Raw genomic sequence first — 19849 nt, 5'->3', positions numbered from 1 at the left:
GAGCCTTTCGAATCCGCCATTCCTCTTCTGGAATCCCAAACGTAATTCTTCTCTAGGTATAACAGCTAGAGAAGCTATGCGCACCTGCCCCATCCAAAGAGCAGTGATACTCGATGATTAGAAACCACCTAAATGCTTATCAATAGGGAATGTGTTACTAAATTCTATTTATAAAGTATAATACCTTAAAGCAGTTAGAATGAACTAGGTCTAAATCAACAGGGGGTAAATCATAATGTTAAGCAAATATAGGACATGCCATGGTGATTACATTAATGTGTAGAATTTAAAAGCTCAGGACAATACTATATTGTTTACAGAACATACTTTTGTAATTAAAGCCTGAGATCAAGGATAGGAAAAATAAGCACCAGCTTCAGATCAGAGGTGACTCTGGGGATGGAAGGAGAGAAGTTAATTGGACATTGGGACCTCCAACCCTACCCGTAAACTTTTCTTTCTTCAAAATATCTGAAGTAAAAATGGCAACAATTAACATGTATCAAATTCGAGTACTGATTAATTGGGTGGTATAGTTTTCTATGTCTATTTTATACATGGGAAATCTTTTATACTTTAAAGACAGTTAAAACACTTAGATGACCAATTTAAATCAGGGAAGCAAGGTACAACGAGTCCACAGGCTGGAACACCAGGCGGCCTTTAAAAACCACCATGTCAGAGAACTTAGGGAAGCAGGGAAATGCTCAAGAGACATTTGATGGGAAACGTAGATTAGAAAATAATTGTATGGGGGACTTTTTGTCAGCAGACTTTTAAAAAAAAATGTACCTTCCTCTTTTCATCACACCTAGAAATGTGAAGATAAATGCCAGACGGTCCCTGATTATAGGTGACTTGTCTTTTCTGCTGTATATCAGTTTTTACAATGTATAGTCATTTATCAGAAAAATAAACAATCTGATGATTAATTTGTACCAGCAGCCTGTCAGAATAAACAACTGAACAGCAGCATTCAATTTCAGACCAAACACCTTGAAATTAGTTTTGCTATTTACTGTGCTTATGCTGCCCTCCGGTGGAGAAATAGAAGAATGCTTATGACTGTAGAGCAATTTATAAAATCCAGATGTGTTCTTCACATGTTGATAAAGATACTGTATAACTTTATTAAAAATTAATACATGTGCAATATAAAAAGCTTAAAGTACCCAGAAAAATACAAAGAAAGAAAAAAATCACCCATAATCTCACTTTATTATTAGCTCAGGATTCTGAGTTCCTGGGCAGGGGAGATAAAAAAGACCAGGGTGTACTAGTTCTTTCAGTATAAAGTCAACTTTTCTGCTATTGGAGAGCTAACCTAGGATTTTTTAAAAAAATACATTTATTTATTTATTTATGAGGCTGTGTTGGGTCTTCGTTGCTACACGTGGGCTTTCTCTAGTTGCGGCGAACGGGGTGGGGGGCTACACTTCATCGCCGTGCACGGGCTTCTCATTGCAGTGGCTTCTCTTGCTGCAGAGCACGGGCTGTAGGCGCGCGGGCTTCAGTAGTTGTGGCTCTCGGGCTCAGTAGTTGTGGCTCGTGGGCTCTAGAGCGCAGGCTCAGTAGTTGTGGCGCACGGGCTTAGTTGCTCTGTGGCATGTGGGATCTTCCTGGACCAGGGCTCGAACCCGTGTCCCCTGCATTGGCAGGTGGATTCTTAACTACTGTGCCACCAGGGAAGTCCCTAGAATTTGGTTTTGATACTCGATTTTTGCTTTGTTTACCTATCTTCAAGCCTCTACTTTTACAAATGCCTAGTAATTTGACCCTTGTTCAGAGACTGCTTCAAGTTCATTCTTTTTCTTTCTTTCTTTCTTACTTTTATTAAAAAGGTTGCAATGAACATCATATATATAATCTTGGTGAAATTATAAATATTTCTACAATATAAATTCCAAACAGGGTCTTGCTCAGTGGCTCCATGCATTTATAAATTTACTAGATATTGTCCAATTGTCCTTCAGAAAGTTGCATCACTTTATGCTTTCACAACAATGCATGAGCACTCATTTTCCGATCGCCCATCCTCAAACTGGAGGCTATCCAACTTTTTCATTGACCTTTCGGCAGTTTGCAAGGTAAGAAATTATATTCCATTATTGTTTGGGCTTTCATTTCTTTTATTACCAGTGAGGTTCAACACTTCCCCCTGTTTTTTGGTAATTGGTGTTTCTTTGTACCCTTTGCTTACTTCATCTTTGTCTTCTATTGGGTTTTTCATCTTCTTTTTTTAACTTTTGATTTTGAGCTCTGCATAAATTAGGTAAATCAGCCCTTTGTCCTGTATCTTCCAAATATTTCTCAGTTGTCATTTTATAATTCCTTGTTTGTTAATTATTTATTTTTGCCATGCAGGGATTTTACATCATTACATAGAAAATTTTGTAAAGTTTCCCTTTTTTGCTTCTGGACTAAGATCACTTAAAATAAGAAATTCAAATAACCGACAAAACTCTAGGAAGCTAGAGGGTGTGGTTGGAAGAAGTTGGGAGGGGGGTTAGCGCCCGTGATGGGCAAAGATGAAGACAGGGTGGGTGGGGCTGCACCTGGGAACCAAAGCAGATAAGTCAGCCGTAGGCTTGGTCATCCCTGTGAAGCCAACGAGGACACATCTCTACAGCTGTGATTAGAGCGCTCTGGGGGCCCCATCAGGTGCTCAAAGCCACGGTCACAGGAGGGGAGCACAAGTGGGGAGATGTTGCTGCCCAGTGGGCCTTTCTCCCTTGGGCAAGAGGGCAGGTGATACTGCTTTTATTATGGAAAACATAGTATGTGGATACTGGAAAAAGAGAACTTGGTTAGTTAGTGCATAGAATATGAAAAAGTGAATAAAAACCATGTTTAATTCCGCCACAGTTAATATTTTAGCCCATTTCCTCCCATCATTTTTTTTTTTTACACTTTATTTATTTATTTATTTATTTATTTTTGGCTGTGTTGGGTCTCCGTTTCTGTGCGAGGGCTTTCTCCAGTTGCGGTGAGCGGGGGCCACTCTTCATCGCGGTGCGCGGGCCTCTCACTGTCGCGGCCTCTCTCGTTGCGGAGCACAGGCTCCAGACGCGCAGGCTCAGTACCCGTGGCTCACGGGCCTAGTTGCTCCGCGGCATGTGGGATCTTCCCACACCAGGGCTCGAGCCCGTGTCCCCTGCATTGGCAGGCAGACTCCCAACCAGTGCGCCACCAGGGAAGCCCCTCCTCATCATTTTTCAGCTCATTTTTTTTTAACATCTTTATTGGAGTATAATTGCTTTACAGTGGTGTGTTACTTTCTGCTTTATAACAAAGTGAATCAGCTATACATATACATATATCCCCATATCCCCTCCCTCTTGCGTCTCCCTCCCACCCTCCCTATCCCACCCCTCTAGGTGGGCACAAAGCACCGAGCTGACCTCCCTGTGCTATGCGGCTGCTTCCCACTAGCTCTCTGTTTGACATTGGGTAGTGTATATATGTCAGTGCCACTCTCTCACTTCGTCCCAGCTTACCCTTCCCCCTCCCTGTGTCCTCAAGTCCATTCTCTACATCTGCGTCTTTATTCCTGTCCTGCTCCGAGGTTCGTGAGAACCGTTTTTTTTTTTTTTTTAGATTCCATATATATGTGTTAGCATATGGTATTTGTTTTTGTCTTTCTGACTTACTTCACTCTGTATGACACTCTCTAGGTCCATCCACCTCACTACAAATAACTCAATTTCGTTTCTTTTTATGGCTGAGTAATATTCCATTGTATATATGTGCCACATCTTCTTTATCCATTCATCTGTCGATGGACACTTAGGTTGCTTCAATGTCCTGCCTGTTGTAAATACTTCAGCTCATATTTTTAAAGTTGGAATTATACTTCATATGCATTTTGGTTTTCATTATTCTTTTTCAAAATTTATGTATTTTATTTTATTTATTTTTGGCTGTGTTGGGCCTTTGTTGCTGAGCACGGGCTTACTCTAGTTGCAGTGAGCGGGGGCTACTCTTCGCTGTGGTGTGTGGGCTTCTTATTGCAGTGGCTTCTCTTGTTACGGAGCACGGGCTCTAGGAACGCAGGCTTCAGTAGTTGTGGTGCGCTGGCTCAGTAGTTGTGCTGCACGGGCTTTGTTGCTCCGCGGCATGTGGGATCTTCCCGGACCAGGGCTCGAACCCGTGTCCCCTGCATTGGCAGGCGGATTCTTAACCGCTGCACCACCAGGGAAGCCCAAGCTCTCCTTAAACTACCCGGTTTGTGCATGCCACATGCTTCCTCTAGACACCCGGTCTGAGTCAGACATAGATACACAATTTCTACAAATCGATAAGAAAAAGGTAAAGAACCTAAGCAGGGAATAAACAAAGGCAATGGATTCACAAAAGACAAAACCTTGTTGCCAGTGACCATGAAGAGATGCTTAACCTCCAAGATGCTTGAAGCCGTGCCTCCTACCACAAAGAGGAAGTGAGGAAATGGGACTAATTCACGCCCCGCTGAATTGAAAATTGGTAATTCAGGAGTGTGATTCAGCAGTAGCCAGTAGAGGTGAAGGGGATGAGCCTTTCGAATCCGCCATTCCTCTTCTGGAATCCCAAACGTAATTCTTCTCTAGGTATAACAGCTAGAGAAGCTATGCGCACCTGCCCCATCCAAAGAGCAGTGATACTCGATGATTAGAAACCACCTAAATGCTTATCAATAGGGAATGTGTTACTAAATTCTATTTATAAAGTATAATACCTTAAAGCAGTTAGAATGAACTAGGTCTAAGTCAACAGGGGGTAAATCATAATGTTAAGCAAATATAGGACATGCCATGGTGATTACATTAATGTGTAGAATTTAAAAGCTCAGGACAATACTATATTGTTTACAGAACATACTTTTGTAATTAAAGCCTGAGATCAAGGATAGGAAAAATAAGCACCAGCTTCAGATCAGAGGTGACTCGGGATGGAAGGAGAGAAGTTAATTGGACATTGGGACCTCCAACCCTACCCGTAAACTTTTCTTTCTTCAAAATATCTGAAGTAAAAATGGCAACAATTAACATGTATCAAATTCGAGTACTGATTAATTGGGTGGTATAGTTTTCTATGTCTATTTTATACATGGGAAATCTTTTATACTTTAAAGACAGTTAAAACACTTAGATGACCAATTTAAATCAGGGAAGCAAGGTACAACGAGTCCACAGGCTGGAACACCAGGCGGCCTTTAAAAACCACCATGTCAGAGAACTTAGGGAAGCAGGGAAATGCTCAAGAGACATTTGATGGGAAACGTAGATTAGAAAATAATTGTATGGGGGACTTTTTGTCAGCAGACTTTTAAAAAAAAATGTACCTTCCTCTTTTCATCACACCTAGAAATGTGAAGATAAATGCCAGACGGTCCCTGATTATAGGTGACTTGTCTTTTCTGCTGTATATCAGTTTTTACAATGTATAGTCATTTATCAGAAAAATAAACAATCTGATGATTAATTTGTACCAGCAGCCTGTCAGAATAAACAACTGAACAGCAGCATTCAACTTCAGACCAAACACCTTGAAATTAGTTTTGCTATTTACTGTGCTTATGCTGCCCTCCGGTGGAGAAATAGAAGAATGCTTATGACTGTAGAGCAATTTATAAAATCCAGATGTGTTCTTCACATGTTGATAAAGATACTGTATAACTTTATTAAAAATTAATACATGTGCAATATAAAAAGCTTAAAGTACCCAGAAAAATACAAAGAAAGAAAAAAATCACCCATAATCTCACTTTATTATTAGCTCAGGATTCTGAGTTCCTGGGCAGGGGAGATAAAAAAGACCAGGGTGTACTAGTTCTTTCAGTATAAAGTCAACTTTTCTGCTATTGGAGAGCTAACCTAGGATTTTTTAAAAAAATACATTTATTTATTTATTTATGAGGCTGTGTTGGGTCTTCGTTGCTACACGTGGGCTTTCTCTAGTTGCGGCGAACGGGGTGGGGGGCTACACTTCATCGCCGTGCACGGGCTTCTCATTGCAGTGGCTTCTCTTGCTGCAGAGCACGGGCTGTAGGCGCGCGGGCTTCAGTAGTTGTGGCTCTCGGGCTCAGTAGTTGTGGCTCGTGGGCTCTAGAGCGCAGGCTCAGTAGTTGTGGCGCACGGGCTTAGTTGCTCTGTGGCATGTGGGATCTTCCTGGACCAGGGCTCGAACCCGTGTCCCCTGCATTGGCAGGTGGATTCTTAACTACTGTGCCACCAGGGAAGTCCCTAGAATTTGGTTTTGATACTCGATTTTTGCTTTGTTTACCTATCTTCAAGCCTCTACTTTTACAAATGCCTAGTAATTTGACCCTTGTTCAGAGACTGCTTCAAGTTCATTCTTTTTCTTTCTTTCTTTCCTTTCTTTCTTTCTTTCTTACTTTTATTAAAAAGGTTGCAATGAACATCATATATATAATCTTGGTGAAATTATAAATATTTCTACAATATAAATTCCAAACAGGGTCTTGCTCAGTGGCTCCATGCATGTATAAATTTACTAGATATTGTCCAATTGTCCTTCAGAAAGTTGCATCACTTTATGCTTTCACAACAATGCATGAGCACTCATTTTCCGATCGCCCATCCTCAAACTGGAGGCTATCCAACTTTTTCATTGACCTTTCGGCAGTTTGCAAGGTAAGAAATTATATTCCATTATTGTTTGGGCTTTCATTTCTTTTATTACCAGTGAGGTTCAACACTTCCCCCTGTTTTTTGGTAATTGGTGTTTCTTTGTACCCTTTGCTTACTTCATCTTTGTCTTCTATTGGGTTTTTCATCTTCTTTTTTTAACTTTTGATTTTGAGCTCTGCATAAATTAGGTAAATCAGCCCTTTGTCCTGTATCTTCCAAATATTTCTCAGTTGTCATTTTATAATTCCTTGTTTGTTAATTATTTATTTTTGCCATGCAGGGATTTTACATCATTACATAGAAAATTTTGTAAAGTTTCCCTTTTTTGCTTCTGGACTAAGATCACTTAAAATAAGAAATTCAAATAACCGACAAAACTCTAGGAAGCTAGAGGGTGTGGTTGGAAGAAGTTGGGAGGGGGGTTAGCGCCCGTGATGGGCAAAGATGAAGACAGGGTGGGTGGGGCTGCACCTGGGAACCAAAGCAGATAAGTCAGCCGTAGGCTTGGTCATCCCTGTGAAGCCAACGAGGACACATCTCTACAGCTGTGATTAGAGCGCTCTGGGGGCCCCATCAGGTGCTCAAAGCCACGGTCACAGGAGGGGAGCACAAGTGGGGAGATGTTGCTGCCCAGTGGGCCTTTCTCCCTTGGGCAAGAGGGCAGGTGATACTGCTTTTATTATGGAAAACATAGTATGTGGATACTGGAAAAAGAGAACTTGGTTAGTTAGTGCATAGAATATGAAAAAGTGAATAAAAACCATGTTTAATTCCGCCACAGTTAATATTTTAGCCCATTTCCTCCCATCATTTTTTTTTTTTACACTTTATTTATTTATTTATTTATTTATTTTTGGCTGTGTTGGGTCTTCGTTTCTGTGCGTGGGCTTTCTCCAGTTGCGGTGAGCGGGGGCCACTCTTCATCGCGGTGCGTGGGCCTCTCACTGTCGCGGCCTCTCTCGTTGCGGAGCACAGGCTCCAGACGCGCAGGCTCAGTACCCGTGGCTCACGGGCCTAGTTGCTCCGCGGCATGTGGGATCTTCCCACACCAGGGCTCGAGCCCGTGTCCCCTGCATTGGCAGGCAGACTCCCAACCAGTGCGCCACCAGGGAAGCCCCTCCTCATCATTTTTCAGCTCATTTTTTTTTAACATCTTTATTGGAGTATAATTGCTTTACAGTGGTGTGTTACTTTCTGCTTTATAACAAAGTGAATCAGCTATACATATACATATATCCCCATATCCCCTCCCTCTTGCGTCTCCCTCCCACCCTCCCTATCCCACCCCTCTAGGTGGTCACAAAGCACCGAGCTGACCTCCCTGTGCTATGCGGCTGCTTCCCACTAGCTCTCTATTTGACATTGGGTAGTGTATATATGTCAATGCCACTCTCTCACTTCGTCCCAGCTTACCCTTCCCCCTCCCTGTGTCCTCAAGTCCATTCTCTACGTCTGCGTCTTTATTCCTGTCCTGCTCCGAGGTTCATGAGAACCGTTTTTTTTTTTTTTTTAGATTCCATATATATGTGTTAGCATATGGTATTTGTTTTTGTCTTTCTGACTTACTTCACTCTGTGTGACAGTTTCTAGGTCCATCCACCTCACTACAAATAACTCAATTTCGTTTCTTTTTATGGCTGAGTAATATTCCATTGTATATATGTGCCACATCTTCTTTATCCATTCATCTGTCGATGGACACTTAGGTTGCTTCAATGTCCTGCCTGTTGTAAATACTTCAGCTCATATTTTTAAAGTTGGAATTATACTTCATATGCATTTTGGTTTTCATTATTCTTTTTCAAAATTTATTTATTTTATTTTATTTATTTTTGGCTGTGTTGGGCCTTTGTTGCTGAGCACGGGCTTACTCTAGTTGCAGTGAGCGGGGGCTACTCTTCGCTGTGGTGTGTGGGCTTTTTATTGCAGTGGCTTCTCTTGTTACGGAGCACGGGCTCTAGGAACGCAGGCTTCAGTAGTTGTGGTGCGCTGGCTCAGTAGTTGTGCTGCACGGGCTTTGTTGCTCCGCGGCATGTGGGATCTTCCCGGACCAGGGCTCGAACCCGTGTCCCCTGCATTGCCAGGCGGATTCTTAACCGCTGCACCACCAGGGAAGCCCAAGCTCTCCTTAAATTATCCGGTTTGTGCATGCCACGTGCTTCCTCTAGACACCCGGTCTGAGTCAGACATAGATACACAATTTCTACAAATCGATAAGAAAAAGGTAAAGAACCCAAGCAGGGAATAAACAAAGGCAATGGATTCACAAAAGACAAAACCTTGTTGCCAGTGACCACGAAGAGATGCTTAACCTCCAAGATGCTTGAAGCCGTGCCTCCTACCACAAAGAGGAAGTGAGGAAATGGGACTAATTCACGCCCCGCTGAATTGAAAATTGGTAATTCAGGAGTGTGATTCAGCAGTAGCCAGTAGAGGTGAAGGGGATGAGCCTTTCGAATCCGCCATTCCTCTTCTGGAATCCCAAACGTAATTCTTCTCTAGGTATAACAGCTAGAGAAGCTATGCGCACCTGCCCCATCCAAAGAGCAGTGATACTCGATGATTAGAAACCACCTAAATGCTTATCAATAGGGAATGTGTTACTAAATTCTATTTATAAAGTATAATACCTTAAAGCAGTTAGAATGAACTAGGTCTAAATCAACAGGGGGTAAATCATAATGTTAAGCAAATATAGGACATGCCATGGTGATTACATTAATGTGTAGAATTTAAAAGCTCAGGACAATACTATATTGTTTACAGAACATACTTTTGTAATTAAAGCCTGAGATCAAGGATAGGAAAAATAAGCACCAGCTTCAGATCAGAGGTGACTCTGGGGATGGAAGGAGAGAAGTTAATTGGACATTGGGACCTCCAACCCTACCCGTAAACTTTTCTTTCTTCAAAATATCTGAAGTAAAAATGGCAACAATTAACATGTATCAAATTCGAGTACTGATTAATTGGGTGGTATAGTTTTCTATGTCTATTTTATACATGGGAAATCTTTTATACTTTAAAGACAGTTAAAACACTTAGATGACCAATTTAAATCAGGGAAGCAAGGTACAACGAGTCCACAGGCTGGAACACCAGGCGGCCTTTAAAAACCACCATGTCAGAGAACTTAGGGAAGCAGGGAAATGCTCAAGAGACATTTGATGGGAAACGTAGATTAGAAAATAATTGTATGGGGGACTTTTTGTCAGCAGACTTTTAAAAAAAAAATGTACCTTCCTCTTTTCATCACACCTAGAAATGTGAAGATAAATGCCAGACGGTCCCTGATTATAGGTGACTTGTCTTTTCTGCTGTATATCAGTTTTTACAATGTATAGTCATTTATCAGAAAAATAAACAATCTGATGATTAATTTGTACCAGCAGCCTGTCAGAATAAACAACTGAACAGCAGCATTCAATTTCAGACCAAACACCTTGAAATTAGTTTTGCTATTTACTGTGCTTATGCTGCCCTCCGGTGGAGAAATAGAAGAATGCTTATGACTGTAGAGCAATTTATAAAATCCAGATGTGTTCTTCACATGTTGATAAAGATACTGTATAACTTTATTAAAAATTAATACATGTGCAATATAAAAAGCTTAAAGTACCCAGAAAAATACAAAGAAAGAAAAAAATCACCCATAATCTCACTTTATTATTAGCTCAGGATTCTGAGTTCCTGGGCAGGGGAGATAAAAAAGACCAGGGTGTACTAGTTCTTTCAGTATAAAGTCAACTTTTCTGCTATTGGAGAGCTAACCTAGGATTTTTTTAAAAAATACATTTATTTATTTATTTATGAGGCTGTGTTGGGTCTTCGTTGCTACACGTGGGCTTTCTCTAGTTGCGGCGAACGGGGTGGGGGGCTACACTTCATCGCCGTGCACGGGCTTCTCATTGCAGTGGCTTCTCTTGCTGCAGAGCACGGGCTGTAGGCGCGCGGGCTTCAGTAGTTGTGGCTCTCGGGCTCAGTAGTTGTGGCTCGTGGGCTCTAGAGCGCAGGCTCAGTAGTTGTGGCGCACGGGCTTAGTTGCTCTGTGGCATGTGGGATCTTCCTGGACCAGGGCTCGAACCCGTGTCCCCTGCATTGGCAGGTGGATTCTTAACTACTGTGCCACCAGGGAAGTCCCTAGAATTTGGTTTTGATACTCGATTTTTGCTTTGTTTACCTATCTTCAAGCCTCTACTTTTACAAATGCCTAGTAATTTGACCCTTGTTCAGAGACTGCTTCAAGTTCATTCTTTTTCTTTCTTTCTTTCCTTTCTTTCTTTCTTTCTTACTTTTATTAAAAAGGTTGCAATGAACATCATATATATAATCTTGGTGAAATTATAAATATTTCTACAATATAAATTCCAAACAGGGTCTTGCTCAGTGGCTCCATGCATGTATAAATTTACTAGATATTGTCCAATTGTCCTTCAGAAAGTTGCATCACTTTATGCTTTCACAACAATGCATGAGCACTCATTTTCCGATCGCCCATCCTCAAACTGGAGGCTATCCACCTTTTTCATTGACCTTTCGGCAGTTTGCAAGGTAAGAAATTATATTCCATTATTGTTTGGGCTTTCATTTCTTTTATTACCAGTGAGGTTCAACACTTCCCCCTGTTTTTTGGTAATTGGTGTTTCTTTGTACCCTTTGCTTACTTCATCTTTGTCTTCTATTGGGTTTTTCATCTTCTTTTTTTAACTTTTGATTTTGAGCTCTGCATAAATTAGGTAAATCAGCCCTTTGTCCTGTATCTTCCAAATATTTCTCAGTTGTCATTTTATAATTCCTTGTTTGTTAATTATTTATTTTTGCCATGCAGGGATTTTACATCATTACATAGAAAATTTTGTAAAGTTTCCCTTTTTTGCTTCTGGACTAAGATCACTTAAAATAAGAAATTCAAATAACCGACAAAACTCTAGGAAGCTAGAGGGTGTGGTTGGAAGAAGTTGGGAGGGGGGTTAGCGCCCGTGATGGGCAAAGATGAAGACAGGGTGGGTGGGGCTGCACCTGGGAACCAAAGCAGATAAGTCAGCCGTAGGCTTGGTCATCCCTGTGAAGCCAACGAGGACACATCTCTACAGCTGTGATTAGAGCGCTCTGGGGGCCCCATCAGGTGCTCAAAGCCACGGTCACAGGAGGGGAGCACAAGTGGGGAGATGTTGCTGCCCAGTGGGCCTTTCTCCCTTGGGCAAGAGGGCAGGTGATACTGCTTTTATTATGGAAAACATAGTATGTGGATACTGGAAAAAGAGAACTTGGTTAGTTAGTGCATAGAATATGAAAAAGTGAATAAAAACCATGTTTAATTCCGCCACAGTTAATATTTTAGCCCATTTCCTCCCATCATTTTTTTTTTTACACTTTATTTATTTATTTATTTATTTATTTTTGGCTGTGTTGGGTCTCCGTTTCTGTGCGAGGGCTTTCTCCAGTTGCGGTGAGCGGGGGCCACTCTTCATCGCGGTGCGCGGGCCTCTCACTGTCGCGGCCTCTCTTGTTGCGGAGCACAGGCTCCAGACGCGCAGGCTCAGTACCCGTGGCTCACGGGCCTAGTTGCTCCGCGGCATGTGGGATCTTCCCACACCAGGGCTCGAACCCGTGTCCCCTGCATTGGCAGGCAGACTCCCAACCACTTTGCCACTAGGGAAGCCCCTCCCCATCATTTTTCAGCTCATTTTTTTTTAACATCTTTATTGGAGTATAATTGCTTTACAGTGGTGTGTTACTTTCTGCTTTATAACAAAGTGAATCAGCTATACATATACATATATCCCCATATCCCCACCCTCTTGCGTCTCCCTCCCACCCTCCCTATCCCACCCCTCTAGGTGGTCACAAAGCACCGAGCTGACCTCCCTGTGCTATGCGGCTGCTTCCCACTAGCTCTCTATTTGACATTGGGTAGTGTATATATGTCAGTGCCACTCTCTCACTTCGTCCCAGCTTACCCTTCCCCCTCCCTGTGTCCTCAAGTCCATTCTCTACGTCTGCGTCTTTATTCCTGTCCTGCTCCGAGGTTCGTGAGAACCGTTTTTTTTTTTTTTAGATTCCATATATATGTGTTAGCATATGGTATTTGTTTTTGTCTTTCTGACTTACTTCACTCTGTATGACAGTCTCTAGGTCCATCCACCTCACTACAAATAACTCAATTTCGTTTCTTTTTATGGCTGAGTAATATTCCATTGTATATATGTGCCACATCTTCTTTATCCATTCATCTGTCGATGGACACTTAGGTTGCTTCAATGTCCTGCCTATTGTAAATACTTCAGCTCATATTTTTAAAGTTGGAATTATACTTCATATGCATTTTGGTTTTCATTATTCTTTTTAAAAATTTATTTATTTTATTTTATTTATTTTTGGCTGTGTTGGGCCTTTGTTGCTGAGCACGGGCTTACTCTAGTTGCGGTGAGCGGGGGCTACTCTTCGCTGTGGTGTGTGGGCTTCTTATTGCAGTGGCTTCTCTTGTTACGAAGCACGGGCTCTAGGCACACGGGCTTCAGTAGTTGTGGTGTGCTGGCTCAGTAGTTGTGCTGCACGGGCTTTGTTGCTCCGCGGCATGTGGGATCTTCCCGGATCAGGGCTCGAACCCGTGTCCTCTGCGTTGGCAGGCGGATTCTTAACCACTGCGCCACCAGGAAAGCCCCAATCCATCTTATTCCTTGATGCATTTTGTGGTAAATTGCAGACATCTGTACATGTCACCTTAAGTATTTCAGCAAGCATGGCATTAACTATTGCGCCGTATTTGTTTACAGTGCTTTTCTTTGAATGTAAACTTTACACAGAGTAAAATACAGCAATAGTTTTTTTTTCTCTCGGTCATTTTATTTTTTTTATTGACGTATAGTTGGTTTACAATGTGTTAATTTCTGCCGTATAGCAAAGTGATTCAGTTATACATATATATACATTCTTTTTTTATATTCTTTTCCGTTATGGTTTATCATAGGATACTGGATATAGTTCCCTGTGCTATACAGTAGGGCCTTGTTTATCCATTCCATGTTTAATAGTTTACATCTGTTAACCCCAACCTCCCATTCCATCCCTCCCCCAACCTCCTCCCCCTTGGCAACCACAAGTCTGTTCTCTATGTCCATGAGTCTGTTTCTGTTTCAGAGGTATGTTCATTTGTGTCATATTTTAGATTCCACATATAAGTGATATCATATGGTATTTGTCTTTCTCTTTCTGACTTATTTCACTTAGTATGATAATCTCTAGTTGCATCCATGTTGCTGCAAATGGCATTATTTTGTTCTTTTTTCTGGCTGAGTACTAGTCCATTGTATACATGTACCACATCTTCTTTATCCATTCGTCTGTCAGTGGACACTTAGGTTGTTTCCCTGTCTTGGGTATTGTGAATAGTGCTGCTATGAACATAGGGGTGCATGTATCTCTTTAGATTAGAGTTTTGTCTGGGTATATGCCCTGGAGTGGGATTGCTGGATCATATGGTAATTCAATTTTTAATTTTTTAAGGAACCTCCATACTGTTCTCCAAAGTGGCTGTACCAATTTATATTCCCACCAACAGTGTAAGAGGGTTCCCTTTTCTCCACATCCTCTCCAGCATTTGTTATTTGTAGAGTTTTTCATGATGGCCATTCTGACCAGTGTGAGATGGTACCTTACTGTAGCTTTGATGTTCATTTCTCTAATAATTAGTGATTTTGAGCATCTTTTCATGTGCCTATTAGCTATTTGTATTTCTTCCTTGAAGAAATGTCATTTTAGATCTTCTGCCCCTGTTTTGATTGGTTCATTTATTTTTTTGTTGTTGAGTTGTGTGAGCTGTTTATATATTTTGGAAATCAAGCCTTTCTCGGTTGCATTGTTTGCAAATATTTTCTCCCATTTTGTAGGTCGTCTTTTCATTTTATTAATGGTTTCCTTTGCTGTGCAAAAGCTTGTATGTTTGATTAGGTCCCATTTGTTTATTTTTGCTTTTATTCCTATTGCCTTGGGAGACTGACCTAAGAAAACATTGGTACAATTTATGTCAGAGAATGTTTTGCCTGTGTTCTCTTCTAGGAGTTTTATGGTGTCATGTCTTACGTTTAAGTCTTTAAGCCATTTTGAGTTTATTTTTGTGTATGGTGAGAGGGTGTGTTTTAAATTCATTGATTTACATGCAGCTGTCCAACTTTCCCAGCACCACTTGCTGAAGAGGCTTTTTCCCTTTGTATATTCTTGCCTTTTTTGTCAAAAATTGACTATAGGTGTGTGGGTTAATTTCTGCACTCTCTGTTCTGTTCCATTGATCCATATGTCTGTTTTTGTGCCAATACCATGCTGTTTTGATTACTATAGCTTTGTAGTATTGTGTTAAGTCTGGGAGAGTTATGCCTGTTGCTTTGTTCTGTTTCTTCAGGATTGCTTTGGCAATTCTGGGTGTTTTATGGTTCCATATCAATTTTAGGATTATTTGTTCTAGTTCTGTGAAAAATGTCATGGGTCATTTGATAGGGATTGCATTAAATCTGTAGATTGCTTTGGGTAGTATAGTCATTTTAACAATATAAATTCTTCCAATCCAAGAGCATGGGATATCTTTCCATTTCTTTGAATCATCTTCAGTTTCCTTTAACGTTTTATAGTTCTCAGCATACAAGTCTTGCACCTCCTTGGTCAGATTTATTCCTAAGTATTTTATTTTTGGGGGTGCACTTTTTCAATATTTATTTATTTGGCTGCGCCGGGTCTTAGTTGCCACGTGCGGGATCTTCATTGCTGCGTGCAGGATCTTTAGTTGCAGCATGCGGGATCATTAGTTGCGGCACGCGGGATCTTTAGTTGCGGCATGCGGGATCTTTAGTTGCGGCATTCGAACTCTTACTTGTGGCATGTGAGATCTAGTTCCCTGACCAGGGATGGAACCCGGGCCCCCTGCATTGGGATTGTGGAGTCTTAGCCACTGGACCACCAGGGAAGTCCTGAGGGTGTGATTTTGAAAGGTATTGTTTTTCTACATTCCCTTTCTGATATTTCATTGTTGGTGTAAAGAAATGCAACCGATTTCTGTATGTTAATCTTGTATCCTGCTACGTTTCTGAATTCACTGATCAGTTCTCGTAGTTTTTGTGTGGAGTCTTTAGGGTTTTCTATATATAGAGTCATGTCATCTGCATATAATGATGATTTTATCTCTTCCAATTTGGATACCTTTTATTTCTTTTTCTTGTCTGATTGCTGTGGCTAGGACTTCCAATACTATGTTGAATAGAAGAGGTGGAAGTGGGTATCCTTGTCTTATTCCAGATTTTAGCGGGAAGGCTTTCAACTTTTCACCTTTGAGTATTATATGGGCTCTGGGTTTGTCATAAATAGCTTTTATTATGTTGAGATATATTCCTTCTATACCCACTTTGGTAAGAGTGTTTATCATGAATGGATGTTGAATTTTGTCAAAAGTTTTTTCTGCATCTATTGAGATGATCAAGTGGTTTTTGACTTTTGTTTATGTGGTGTATCACATTGATTGATTTGCATATGTTGAACCATCCTTATGAACTTGGGATGAATCCCACTTGGTTGTGGTGTATGATCTTTTTTATGTGTTGTTGGATCCAGTTTGCTATATTTTGTTGAGAATTTTTGCATCTATATTCATCAAAGATATTGGCCTGTAATTTTCTTTTTTGGTGGTGTCTTTGTCTGGTTTTGGTATCAGGGTGATGGTGGCTTCATAGAATGTCTTTGGGAGTGTTCCCTTCTCTTCAGTTTTTTGGAAGAGTTTGAGAAGGATCAGTATAAGTTCTTCTTTGTATGTTTGGTAGAATTTGCCTATGAAGCCATCTGGTCCTGGACTTTTGTTTGTGGGGGAGTTTTTTTTTTTAATAAATTTATTTTATTTATTTTATTTTTGGCTGCACTGGGTCTTTGTTTTTGTGTGTGTGTGTGTGTGCACACATTTAGTTTTATTGTAACAAAGCAACTTGTACACTTTTAACGTTTAAAACTGAGCATCATCTTTCCTTTCCAGTGAAACAGAAAGAAAAATATAACAATAAACAGGAACAAAATTACAATAGAGAATGTCAATTGCAAATAAGATCCTACAGGTTCTGCTGATTCTCCCATCGAGTGGCAGGGCTCAAGTCATCATTAGGAGAGAATTTTATTTTAAAAGTGTCATCTTAAACTGCAAGGATGTCCGTTAAACATCACAATTCAACATGCCAAAGGAGAAGCCATGTTGTCAAAATGCCCACTTAACCCACCCAAACATCTCAAACCCACCCTTTGCTGACCTTCTATAACCCCATTTTTTTAAGTTTCTTTTTTCTTTTTTTAAACAAGAGAAAGTAGACAGATACATGTTGGTAAATGCTAACTGTCCATATTCACATAGAGACACAGTGCAATCTCTGAGCCCAATATACAGAGAAAAGGAGGAAAAAAGCTAGAATTCTATGCACTACTACACAGGGGCCTAGCACCCTCCAGCTTCCAGTAGAGCTAAGGGAGCAGAAGGTTTTTCTTTTTTCCCACAGAGCATGGTGGTGTTGATTCCATAAAGCTTTTGTTGAGACAGGAAGGGATAAAAATGAATCTGGAACAGAAAGGTGTAGAGATTCTTTTCCCACTGAATTCTGCTCAAGGTATTTCCCCCCAAAATAAGTTGTGAGCCATGGTATAAAGGAGAAAAGAGACCTCAAAAAGAGGGCAACTGAGCACAAGAGGAGAAGGAGAAAAAATAAAATAAAAAGACTGCAACTTGCTCCCAGGGACTGGAGAAAATTAAAAAAGGAAGGTTGGAATCCATCAGTGTTCCATTAGTCATCTTCTCCTTCATCTTCCTTCATCCTTATCCCCTTCTTCATCAATATCTTCCAGTCCTTCTTCCTCTTCATCATCATCATCATCATCTTCTTCTTCTTCTCCTTCTCCTTCCTCATCATCCATGTCCGGAACCAGGTAGTAGTGTAATGGATTTGGCCAAATATCATCTTTGATGACCTCTCCTAACTCATCTGCACCTGCATCAGAATGATCAGTAAGCCAGGTGAAGAAGCTTTCTGGTTCCTCATGCTGTCTCTTCCTGCTGGCTTTATTCTGCGTTTGACTTGAACGTTCTGTCAAATCCTTTCCGGATTTCCATTTGATTTCAGTGGACTTTGAAGATGGATCACCACTCTCATTCAGATGAAATTCTTTGGAGAGAACTTTATTTTCGAAGTAAGGGTTTTCATCAAAATAAAAATCTATTCTGTAACCTGATTTAATATCTTCAAATTCTGTCACTTCGACTCTTGTCAAATAATGCAGCACCTCTTCCTCCTCCTCCCCAAGCAGTGCAGACACTTGTGGATGGTTGACAAATGTTGTTACCCAAAAATTTGGGATTTTGGCGATCAATTCCGACCTCTTCTGAAAAAATGGTTGGCAGAGTTTGTTATATTTCTGTTCTACTTTCAAAATCTCCTCACTGGCTTGTTCGTTAAGTCTGTCTATTTCATTTTGTACTTCATCAATATGTTCAATTGCTTCTTGCTGTTCTTATTCTTCCTTCGGCAAGTTCGGAGAAGCAGACGTTTCCTCTGGCCTGGAGGCAGGAGTCCGTCTCGGTTTCTTCGGTTTCTTTGCTTGGGGTGGAAGTGAAAACTGGTGTTTGGGGGCCATGCTGGGAGAAAAGCCAAGAATCCACCCAAGGGAAGAAGCTCGTACCAGGAGCTCTGAGAACTCTGCACTGGGTCTTTGTTGCTGTGCACGGGCTTTCTCTAGTTGTGGTGAGCAGGGGCTACTCTTCACTGCAGAGCTCGGGTTCTAGACACACAGGCTTCAGTAGTTGTGGCACATGGGCTCAGTAGTTGTGGCTCTTGGGCTCTAGAGCGCAGGCTCAGTAGTTGTGGCACACGGTCTTAGTTGCTCCGCAGCATGTGGGATCTTCCCGGATCAGGGATCAAACCCATGTCCCCTGCATTGGCAGGTGGATCCTTAACCACTGCACCACCAGGGAAGCCCTGTGGGAGAGTTTTTAAACTACAGATTCTATTTCATCTCTAGTGATTGGTCTGTTCAAATTATCTATTTCTTTTTGATTCCGTTTTGGTGGGCTGTATGTTTCTAAAAAGTTGTCCATTTCTTCTAGGTTAGGTTGTCGAATTTATTGGCATATAATTGTTCATAGTATTCCCATAGTATTCCCTTATGGTTTTTGTATTTGTACGGTGTCCTCTACTGTTTACAGAACAAAGTTCAAACTAGTTGTGTTGGGCTTCCCTGGTTGCACAGTTGTTAAGAATCCACCTGCCAATGCAGGGGACACGGGTTCGAGCCCTAGTCCGGGAAGATCCCACATGCCGCGGAGCAACTAAGCCCGTGCGCCACAATACTGAGCCTGTGCTCTAGAGTCTGCGAGCCACGACTACTGAAGCCCGCGCACCTAGACCCCATGCTCCGCAACAAGAGAAGCCACCGCAATGAGAAGCCCGCACACCGCAATGAAGAGTCGCCCCCGCTCGCCAGAACTAGAGAAAGCCCGTGCGCAGCAACGAAGATCCAACACAGCCAAAAATAAATAATTAAAAAAAAAAAAAAAAAGAATACACCTGCCAAAGCAGGGAACATGGGTTCAAGCCCTGGTCTGAGAAGATCCCACATGCTGCAGAGCCACTAAGCCCGTGCACCACAACTACTGAGCCTGCGCTGTAGAGCCCACGTGCCACAAGTACTGAAACCCGCACGCCTAGAGCCCGCAACAAGAGAAGCCACTGCAATGAGAAGCCCGTGCACTGCAACCAAGAGTAGCCCCCGCTTGCCGCAACTAGAGAAAGCCCGCGCGGAGCAACGAAGACCCAACGCAGCCAAAAATAAATAAATAAATTTGTTAAAAGAAAAAAAGAATCCCTCCCTCTCAATTGGTTAATCTTCCGGTCCCACCAACCTGCTGCACAACAGAAACGTTTCTAATCCGCCAATCAGGAGCAACTGTCGTGTGCTGGGTGGTTCCGACAGATGTGTTTGGATGCAGGGAAGGCATTTCCTCCAGATCCAGAATACAATGATGGCAGCAGAAGTGTGGACGCTTCCATTGGCACCCCTCTGATCCAGGCACGGGTTCTGAGCACATTAACACATCAGCTCAATTGCTCTCACAACAGCTCTCCTCCAACTACAAAGGAGGAAGCTGAGGCTGGAGAGGCTGGCACTTGCTCACAGCCATATGCCTGAAGTGACAGAGCTGGCTTTGC

The 19849-nt window shown here is 41.7% G+C and overlaps 1 pseudogene; it reads right to left on the bottom strand.

Annotated features, from left to right (window-relative positions):
- Positions 1-17035: 17035 nt before the first annotated feature.
- Positions 17036-18412, bottom strand: LOC133082347 (protein SET-like; annotated as a pseudogene).
- Between the last annotated feature and the right edge of the window lie 1437 nt (positions 18413-19849).

Source organism: Eubalaena glacialis, chromosome X (genome assembly GCF_028564815.1).
Source record: "Eubalaena glacialis isolate mEubGla1 chromosome X, mEubGla1.1.hap2.+ XY, whole genome shotgun sequence".
Lineage (NCBI taxonomy): Eukaryota > Metazoa > Chordata > Mammalia > Artiodactyla > Balaenidae > Eubalaena > Eubalaena glacialis.
This window is presented reverse-complemented; position numbering and strand designations above follow the sequence as displayed.